Source organism: Cynocephalus volans, chromosome 13, assembly GCF_027409185.1.
Source record: "Cynocephalus volans isolate mCynVol1 chromosome 13, mCynVol1.pri, whole genome shotgun sequence".
NCBI classification, from domain to species: Eukaryota; Metazoa; Chordata; class Mammalia; order Dermoptera; family Cynocephalidae; genus Cynocephalus; species Cynocephalus volans.
The window spans coordinates 68,651,196-68,661,300 of record NC_084472.1 but is presented as its reverse complement, the minus strand read 5'-3'; positions in this window follow the sequence as shown (position 1 = coordinate 68,661,300).

Genomic DNA, 10,105 nt, shown 5'->3' with positions numbered 1-10,105 from the left:
TATGAGAAAAATGTCTCGAGTGACTCTGAAATGTTCGGAGGAAGCCACGAGCCGAGTTCTCATACTAACGAGGAGGTTAAGCCGAATGTGGCTTGTTGAACTGTTTGGCAATAAAAACTGAAAAGGCTTTGGGTGTTTGAAACGTTCCTCTATGGGCTTTTTAAGTGCAAGTTAACGCACAGTAGAAGGATTGTCAAGAAGAAAACAAGGCACGTCTGAGAGATGGTCGCACAGCCCCCCACCCCCCGCGCGAGCCCATCCATAGAACCCTTTCTTGTGGAACGCAGTCTGGAAGGGAAAGCCTACGCAGACGAGCAAATACATCACAGCTTGATAAGTGCGCGACAAAGACCTACATACAGATGGGCAGTGATACCGACTTGGGGTCAGACTGAAGAAAGGCCTTGCTAAGGAGTTTTGACTTATTTTCACAGGCGTAGGGCAACACTGTAACGGGCTGTTATATGATCAGATGTATATGCAGAAAGATAACTAAATAAATTGGATTAAAAAATGTCCTGGGCCGGCCCGTGACTGACTCGGGAGAGTGCGGCGCTGGTGGCGCCAAGGCCGCGGGTTCGGATCCTATGTAGGGATGGCCGGTGTGCTCACTGGCTGAGCGTGGTGGAGACCACACCGTGCCGAGGGTTGCAATCCCCTTACCTGTCGGAAAAATAATAATAATGTCCTGAAGATAGGCATATCTCAAGGCCAATTCCAGCACAATTCATTTTAAATCAGGATACATTCTAGCAATAATCCCTTACTTCTTAACACACAGTTTATAGAGATCTTTAATACGTATTATCTGGTTGAAATCTCATTGTAAACCACATGAATTCTAATATCCACAATAGGGAACTGCAGTTTAGAAGAGTCAAGTAACTGTTCCAAGATCAGGCAGCTAGTAAAAGTGGAACTCAGCTTTAAACTCAAGTCAACCTTTTCCACTCTAGTATGCTGACTCAGTTTTGTGATTGTTAATTAAAAGTTCAAGAGAAAGATGTAGAAAACAATTTCCTCAGAATAGGTGACCAGCCTGTCAATGTTATATTTATTCTATTAACTGACATTTATTGGCTACCTGTCATGTAGAAGATAAAACTAGATTCTGTCTTTAAAAAGTTTATTTGAAGTTTACCTAAATTTTATTAGAACTTAATACAATTTTTAATACTTATTTCAACAGTGTTAGTCTTGTATGACAAGGTGTTAAGTTTCTTCACAATAACAATAGCTAGGCAATTCCCCACACAGATTAGACATTCTGTTGGTTTTTGGGTGATATATCTTACTACCTTTCTTACCTTGGGGGTTTAGTTAACATTTTATCTTTTCCTTTAAGTGGGAAAGTTTATTTTTCAGTTCCATTTTGAGTTTTTTGTGTATTTGGAGTTGCTGAGACAGGCTCTTTGCATTGTAATGTGATGTTAAGGAAGTCAATTTGACTTCATTTCCAATTGAGAAGTTCCATTGGTCTAATTAAAGACTGATTTTCTGATTCTAATGATGAAATTCATACCAAGTTCTCGTGTTCTCTCTCTCTCTCTCTCTCTCTCTCTCTCTCTCTCTCTCTCTCTCTCTCTCTCGACTAACTTATGCTTGACATGGACGATACAGACACATGGTGAAGGCAGAGAGCACTGGTGACCAAGAGCCCTGTGTAAAGCCTTGCTCAAAGCCAGCCCTGCTGTGGACTTCCACTTACAGTAGCCAGAAAAAAATTCATTGTTTTAAGTAAGTTTAAGTCAGGTTTTCTTTTTACTTGTACCATGAAGCAACCTAAATGAAACAGAAGTGTTACTTCCTAATCTACCACAGTTGCAGTCTAAGAAAGTTGTAAAGGAAAAACTCGGAGCAAAGATTTTCAAACTTGATAAGTAAAAAATGTATGTACTATCACATTTGAGAAAATAAGGCAGTCAATAGATTTACATCTTTTCTAGTTATATGTGATTTTTTTTCCCCATTGGATTATGAATTCTAAACACTGTTTACAATAGCAGATTGAAAAATTAAAAGGAAAACATACAAAAGAAATTAAAATATATCAACTACTAAATAAATGCCAGGCAGTATTCTACAAACCTTAAATACATTACCTCAAAGAATTCTTTCGGTTTTTTGGTAATGGTGTGTTTTTTTGTTTGTTTGTTTGTTTGTTTTTGTGGCTGGCTGGTACGAGAATCTGAACCCTTGACTGTGGTGTTACAATACCACACTGTAAGTAACTGAGCTAACTGACCAGACCTATCTCAAAGAATTCTTATAAACAAACTAAATACAGATATTATTTCCATTTTATAAATGAGAAAAATGAGGCTCAAAGAAATGATGTCATGTTCTCTGATTCCATCTCTAATGTGTAGCTCTGGTGACTATTTCTCTCTTTCTGACATCTGAAAGTTACTCTCACACACGTGCTGCTCCTGCTGTTCTGGTGCTGTGGCCTGGGTGTAGTCCCAACAGAGGCTCCAGGGAGGAGTGAGATGCTTCACAAATAAGACACTAGAACTTCACCCTCATGTCATCTTTTCCATATCAAGACAATGTTTTAGAACCTACAGAGAATGTCTGGCTAGTTAGCTCAGTTGGTTAGAGTGTGGCCTTATAACACCAAGGTCAAGGATGCAGATCCCTGAACCGGACAGCTGCCAAAAAATAATAAAAAACAGAATGTCTAGGATTCAAGCCACTGAGAAACATTGATGTACATTTGTCTTGTATCATATAGGGCTCTCAGGAGTTATGGTTCTGTTAGCCTGAATATAAAACCTGTTTTAATGAGAACTATAGAAATTGTATGTCTAATTAGCTAACTATATTTCTGGACAAAATTTACAAAAGTTCTTCAGAAAAAAATTCAGAAAGGAGGTATCTAATGGAAAACTAAATTAAATTCTTGTAACTTAAAAACACAGAAAGCGGTATAGCCACTTTATGAACGTGTCAGTTAGGGAAGGCTAAGTTATGTATGCTGTTAGCAAACATCTGAAATCTTAGTGGTTTATAACAACAAATGTTCATCCTTGATTCCCACTATAGGTTCACCACAATGTTGCTGGATGCTACACTCTACATCTCCTGTCTAAGGAACCCAGGCTCACAGAACCCCTGCTGTCTGGACTAGAGGGGGAGAGAAGACAACAAACATGTACTGATTCTTACTAAAGCTTTGGCCCAGAAGTACAATACATCTCATCTGTTCATATTTCATGGGGACAGGCAACCCACATGGCCACAACTGACTTCAAAATGATGGGGAGGTGCCATCCTGGCACGTGTCAGGGGAGAAATGAAAACAGTTGGTGAAGAGCATTAATGACTATCTCTATAGAAAAAAATACCAGGCTGGGAATCAAATAGACATGATTTGTTTCAGTTTCATCCTTTACTGCCGTGTCACCTAAACTTTCTGAGCCTCAGTTTCTTAGTAAAAATGGGAATGATGATGATGATGACAATATCCACTTCAAAGACTTTGAGTGTTAACATGATCACTAATGTAAAAACATTTGAAAACTCTAGAAAGTTATGCAAATTAAAAATATATCTTGTTTGAAAATGATGTTGCAACATGGAATAGTTGAAAACATACCACAAGGCACTTATTATGCCCCAGGAAGAAAAGAGAAAGAAAATTCTTACGATTTTCTCTTGAGAGAGAGAAAATTTCCCAAAAGCCCCCCACAGGCATCCAGAATAGGCTGCTGACATGTCCATCTTGAGCCAGGCACTGGATTGCCTTTAGACCTCGAAAGCCCAACTGGATCTTGGGAAAGTGTCAACATTGCCTATGATACTGAGCTGAGTACTTGGCATGAACGGTGTAAGAATTGGGAAGGAAGGGAGGAAATGGATGCAGGGTAGGAATCCAATAGCTTAATTAAGTTATCTCAACAGAATATGATTGAATTCATCTTTATAAATTTGATTACATAATTTTAATACATCCAATCAATGAGGTAAAAGGAACTGCAGGGACAATATGACATCTGCCATTCTCTGTGGAGATTTAAGATGTAATAGTACCAACCAAGGCTGTGTTGTGACCTCTGCCTTCACTGCCAGGAGGTTCCATCTTCCTGTAACTGGACTTTTCCTCCTAGAGAGGAATAGAGGAGGGACCTCAACCTCAGAACAACGAGGATCCCAACTTGGGACTGCATTATACATACCTCAGCAGCACAAATAAGTTGATTCCTAATGATTCCTCTTTAAGAAATGATTTGTAGAATATTTCTTATCTATTTATAAATGAAGAAAAAAAGTTAACAGAAAATTAAAGTAACATAAATATTGCCATATATTGTCTACTATGTGCTAGGCACTGTGCTAAGTGCTCTGTATATATTGTCATTTTGCTGCCGACAACTCTGTGATAATGATGTTCTCATTCCTACCTGAGAGCTAAGGAAATTAAGGCCCAAGGAGATGACATATTTTGCCCAGTTTATTCAAGTGGTAAGATCTGGAGTCTGGATTTGAAGTAGAATTCATTCAGCATGCTGGTATCTCTACACCAGTGGTTTCCAAGTTGCTGCACATTAGAATCACCTCAGGAACTTTTAAAAATCCCAACACCCAGGTAACGGCAGAAGGAGAGGAACCCATACATCAGTGTTTTTAATGATCCTCAGGTGATTCCAATGTGGAGGAAAGTCTGGAAACCACTGCTCTATGTTATGTTGCCTCTTCAGGCAGGAATTTAAAACAGTCTTTCTCTTCCAATGCCAAGAGCAGTGAATGATATCTTGTAGTGTATTCTCTCATTCCCAAGTAATCCTCTTGTCCTGTCTTAGAGTAACTAATTTTGAATTTTCCTTTACCACTTCTCTCACCCATTTCAAGCTAAAAATCTTGCAGGAGCTCCATTCCAACAGGAAAGATGGGCACTGGACCATCTCAGAACTTTTGAATTTGTGATCAATGATGTGTTTTCCCTAATTAGGAAAAAAATGCAAGAAGAATACTAGGTTTAATTTCCTTCTTACAGTCTAGTCATTCAAAGTCAACTAGAATTTAGAGAGCATTTAATTTCTGACCTCTCTTTTTGCTTTATAACTTCTTATTTTGAAATAATTTTAGACTTACAATAAAATTAAAAGTACAAAAAACTTCAGTGTATCCTGCACCCAGATTCTATAATTGTCCACATTTTTCCATATTTTCATTATGGTTTTATGTATATTTTTTTCTGAGCCATTTGAAATAATTACAAATGTGAAGCCATTTTACCCCTAAGTACATCACTGTACATGTCCAAACAATATAGATATTCTCTTAGCCACAATACAATTATCAAAATCAGGAATTTAACACCAATATAACATGTTTATCTAATAATCAGATCTTACTCATATTTTTGCAATTATTTTTTATCTTGCTCTCCTATATTTTTTATATAAAGAATTTCCAAAAGGGGTTATAGATGAAAGTTATAAATGAAGCATAGAGGAAACAAATAGTAAAATGGGAGGCCTTAATCCGACTATATTAATAATTACATTAAATGTTCATAACTGAACACTCTTCTTTAAAAAGAAGAGATTGCCAGAATGGATTAAAAAGCAAGTCTTAGCCATCTACTGTCTACAAGAGATGTTTGTTAAATACACAATTTTATTTTATTTGGGACAGCTGGCCAGTATGAGGATCCGAAACTGTGACCTTGGTGTTACCAGCACCATGCTCTCCCAAGTGAGCTAACTGGCCAGCCCCCAAGATATTTGTTATGTAAAAAGTTGTCTTTACATGTCTTCATTTGTTTGTGATGAGCAGTCAGAGGTCTTTCAAATTTTTGCTCCCCTTTATATTTTCCTATATGTCATTTGCCATTTTTCTCTGCTTTAAAGAATTTCTCTTTGTTTTTGGTTTTCAGCAGATTATGATGTTACTAGACATGATCTTCTTCATCTTTATCCTGCTAGGATTTTTTGAGCTTTTATAATCTGTTTTCACCAGGAAAATTTGGGGCCATTATTTCTCCAAATATTTTTCTTCCCATTCTCTCTGTTTCTCTTGTTCTCTCATTAAATACGTATTAGACCTTTTGATATTAAACACAGTTCACTAAAACTTTGTCCTTTTATTATTATTTTTTCTCTTTGACCTTCAGATTGAATAAATTCTATTGATCTATCTTCCATATTCCCTGATTCTTTCTTCTGTCACCTCCAACCTTCTGTTAAAACCATCCAGTGATTTTTTTTTTTTTTTTTTTTTGGACAGCTGACCAGTATGGGGATCCAATCCCCTGACCTTGGTATTATAATACCGTGTTCTAACCAAATGCACTAATCCAGTGATTTCTTTATTTCATAATTTTCTAAGTTCTCAAATTTCTATTTGTTTTTTACTAATAATTTTTATTTCTCTAATCAAATTTCCTGTTTCTTTGTGACAGGCATGTTTTCCTTTATATTTTGAGCAACAGTTATGAGAGCTGCCTTGAAACTAGGCTGATTCCAACATCTGGATCATCTTGGAGTTGCTCTTCATTGACTTTCTCTTTTCTTTTGATTATGACTCCCATTTTCCTATTTCTTAAATGTCTGGTAATTTTGTCTCATATCCTAGACATTCAAAAAATACAATGTAGAGATACTTGATCCTGTGATATTCTTCTGAGGAGCTTTGGAGTTCTTTGCTTGCTTGTTTTAACAGGAAGTTGTTTTGACTGTATCCTCTATACTTTGTCTCTTCTGTCATGGGGAGTATCTAAAATCTCATTTAGTTCCTTTAGCCTTAGCTGGAAGGATTGAATCTGCCTCACACATGCATAGTTCAGAGATCACCCAGTGGCTTAGGCAGAGTATCAGAATGTGGAGCTTCTGCTCTGTGGCTCTCTTCTCTCCAGAACTCCTCCCTTACTCTTACCTGCCGAAGTAACCCTGAACTCTGCCTTCTGGTTCTGCAAGTAAGGTTTTAAATAAACTTTAGATGGCCTCCTTCATTTGATTATAATTATTTAAAATTGGAAAGAATGCATTGGTCATTTCTGGTGACTAGTCATTCTTGATGATTACTTTAAAAGTGTCATTTTAAAGTTCTAATTTCCTTTAAATTAACATTTTTTGTCATTACATTCAAATGCCGACTTACAATAACAGTGAGAATGTGCTATGAACGCTTAACCACCCACACTAGAATTTTAAGTCTAAGTTCTTTTTGAATGCTGTTTTGGTGAATTTCAACGTGGGAGGTGAGATGATTCAAAGCTTCATATTTTCTATTATAGTTAAAGGCATAATTTCTCTGACATCTTTCATTGTGAATAAGGAATTACACTGGAATAATGTTTTTAAATAAAATTTGTCCACATAATGACAATTTTTTCTTTTCAATTCTGCCCAAACTAAAATAGCTCAAAAGCATTTATTTACTTATCATAGCTGATGAAATTATAGTCATTACACCTACCATCACTTCTCTTCTACATTATGCTGGAAAAAAAAGAATGTATCATTTTGTTCCTTCAGAAAATTTCCTGTATTCCTGTCTTTGTACTTTGTCAATTGATTGAGCCTTTGGACAGCTGAGCAAAGGACAGAACATACCCAACCCAGCCTCTGCCTCCTAACAGCTTACTTCTAAAAAAGAAAGTTCTTTTCAACATCATTTTTACTATGCAGGATTATCTTTGTTACTTGTTAAGTGCTCTGCAATATAGAATGTAGATGTCACAGAGTTGGTCAGTGGAAGAACAGAAGGAATATGTGCTAGTATTAGGCCTTGGTTTAAGTTTTGCTTCTAGTTATGAAAGGCCGTGGAATTACAGATAGAAAACATAATTATGCTATATCTGTCTATAGGTATATTATCACAGAAATAAGTATTTTACTTTGCCTTACATAATCGAGACCTCAAATCACCGTTTAATTTATTAGCCATTATATGTGCAATTAATATTCAAACTAGAATTAAAAAATAACATTAAAAACAGATAACATTGAATATATTAAAAACTAGACATTTACATTAGCATAGTATTTTATCTTCTAAAATAGTATTTAAAAGTCATTTGGCCTTGCCATATAAACAGGGTTTGTGGATTTGTTTTTAAATGAAAGTAGCTATCAATAGAGGTGAGAAGCCACAGAATAGCATTTGTTTCCTCTTGTGAGCTTCCTAATTCAACTTGTAAGAAATTCATTGAGCTCATATTCTAGGTCAGGCACCAGGCTTAGTGCTTAAAGGGGCAAATTCTCTTTGGCTTAGCTCATCGTCACCCTGCAAGCATAGCAGATCCGTGTTATCCAATATTCTGATGGCTAAAGAGAAATCTTTTTTCCTGAAATCTGCCAATTTTGGAATATTGGCATCCCATTCAAAAGTATTTAGGATATTGTGAAGGCCAAATCAGACAGGGGTAAAGGGGGCTGTGGGGGCCCACAGGCTGCTGGTCTGTGGCCTCTGAACTAAGGCACAGCCCCCTTTAAGAAACAAGTACTGCCTGGGAGGATAACACGTTGAGCAGTTATCAGCCAGACTTGTTTTCTGTGCTTTTTCCCAGTACTAGCTGCTCCCCAGAAGGTTTCAACTAGCCATGATGTGAAACAAAGAGTATAGAGCTAGAAGTCCATGAAGGGCATAGAAGGCCTGGTGGGGGAGACTTCCAAAATTACAGCTGCAGAATCAAAAGGAAGATTTTAGCAATCAATATTGAGCACCTACTGTGTGCAGCACACTGTGCTGGATGCCTGAAGTACAGAGATTCTTTAGACATGGTCTCTGATGTTACAGAGCTCAAAGTTTAGTAGGCGATAGACAGATGCACAAAAATTACAACAGTGCACGGCAGCATGTAGATGGATCATACAAGTATTAAAATCTTCACTCGTTTCATTCCTGAAGATATACAACATATAAGCCTGGAACTCTGGAGACATCACGATGAATAAAACAGACATGGTTCTCTGTCCTCAAGGTTTTTACAACATAGCAGGAGAGTTGTCTGTTTTTAATTGTACAAATATGTACTTAACCATAATGCTAATAAATGCTACAAAGGAACTATGAAGACTACGATAGAACAATAGGGACACCTAACTCACTCAGGGAAAATCAGAAACAGCTTCCCTGAAAAATTACAACAGCAAGATCTAAAAAATAATGTGGAGAGTGGTGGGGCTGGGGCAGAAGAGTAGGCATTAGCCAGACTACGGGGGCAGTAAGGGTGTTCCAAGGGGGAGGAGAGAACCCAGGAAGGCTCTGAGGCAGGCAAGCTCTCAGTTGTTTGAGAAACTGGAAGGATTGGAAGGATAGGGTCATTGGAGCATACCTGGGAAAGGCAGAGTGAAGACAAGAATAAGCAGAGAATGGATTGTGCAGGACCTGTAGACCTTCCTGTGATGTCACACTGCATCTTAAGACCAGATTGCCACTCCAGGTTTTTAAGCAGGAGTGGGAGGGACACACAGCCTGCAGTGTGACACAGAGTGTGGAGAAAGGCTGCCATGTAAGCAAAGAGACTGGATAGGAAGGCGCCTTTGCAAAAACCCAACAAAATGATAGAGGTTTAGGGCTTTGAGAGGTGACAGAGGAAATGGAAAGTAATAGGGCTGGCCGTTAGCTGGTTAGAGCGCAGCCTTATAACACCAATGTCATTCAGATCCCCATACCAGCCAGCTGCCAAAAAAAAAAAAAAAAAATAGAAGTGGTGGCTTTTGAGAAATGGAGTCGACTGGTCTTGATATTGAATTGGATTTGAAAGAGAGAGAAGTGTTGAAGAACACTCAGGGCTCTGTTATCATCTGGCCAGTAGTCCATTTACCAAAGCAGGGAACACCATAGGTGAAACAGGTTTAGGGAATGGATGAAAGTTTCCATTGTGGATGAGTAGCGTTCAGATATGAAATAGGCAGGAGGCTCTCAGAAGAGGGAAACTGACTGGGCAGGGAGTCGTGGGCACTTGGCTAATACAAAGGCCATGGGAGTGAGGAATGTGCCAGAATGAGTGTGCACAGTGAGGAGAGACCCCAAACAAGTCCCCTGTGTGTCCCTGACTCAGTCCCCTCTCCCAAATGCAAGTGCAGAGACACTGTGTCACTGCCCAGGGCTCACGCGAGGTTTCCAAGCCAGTACATTTTATCTTTATATATAT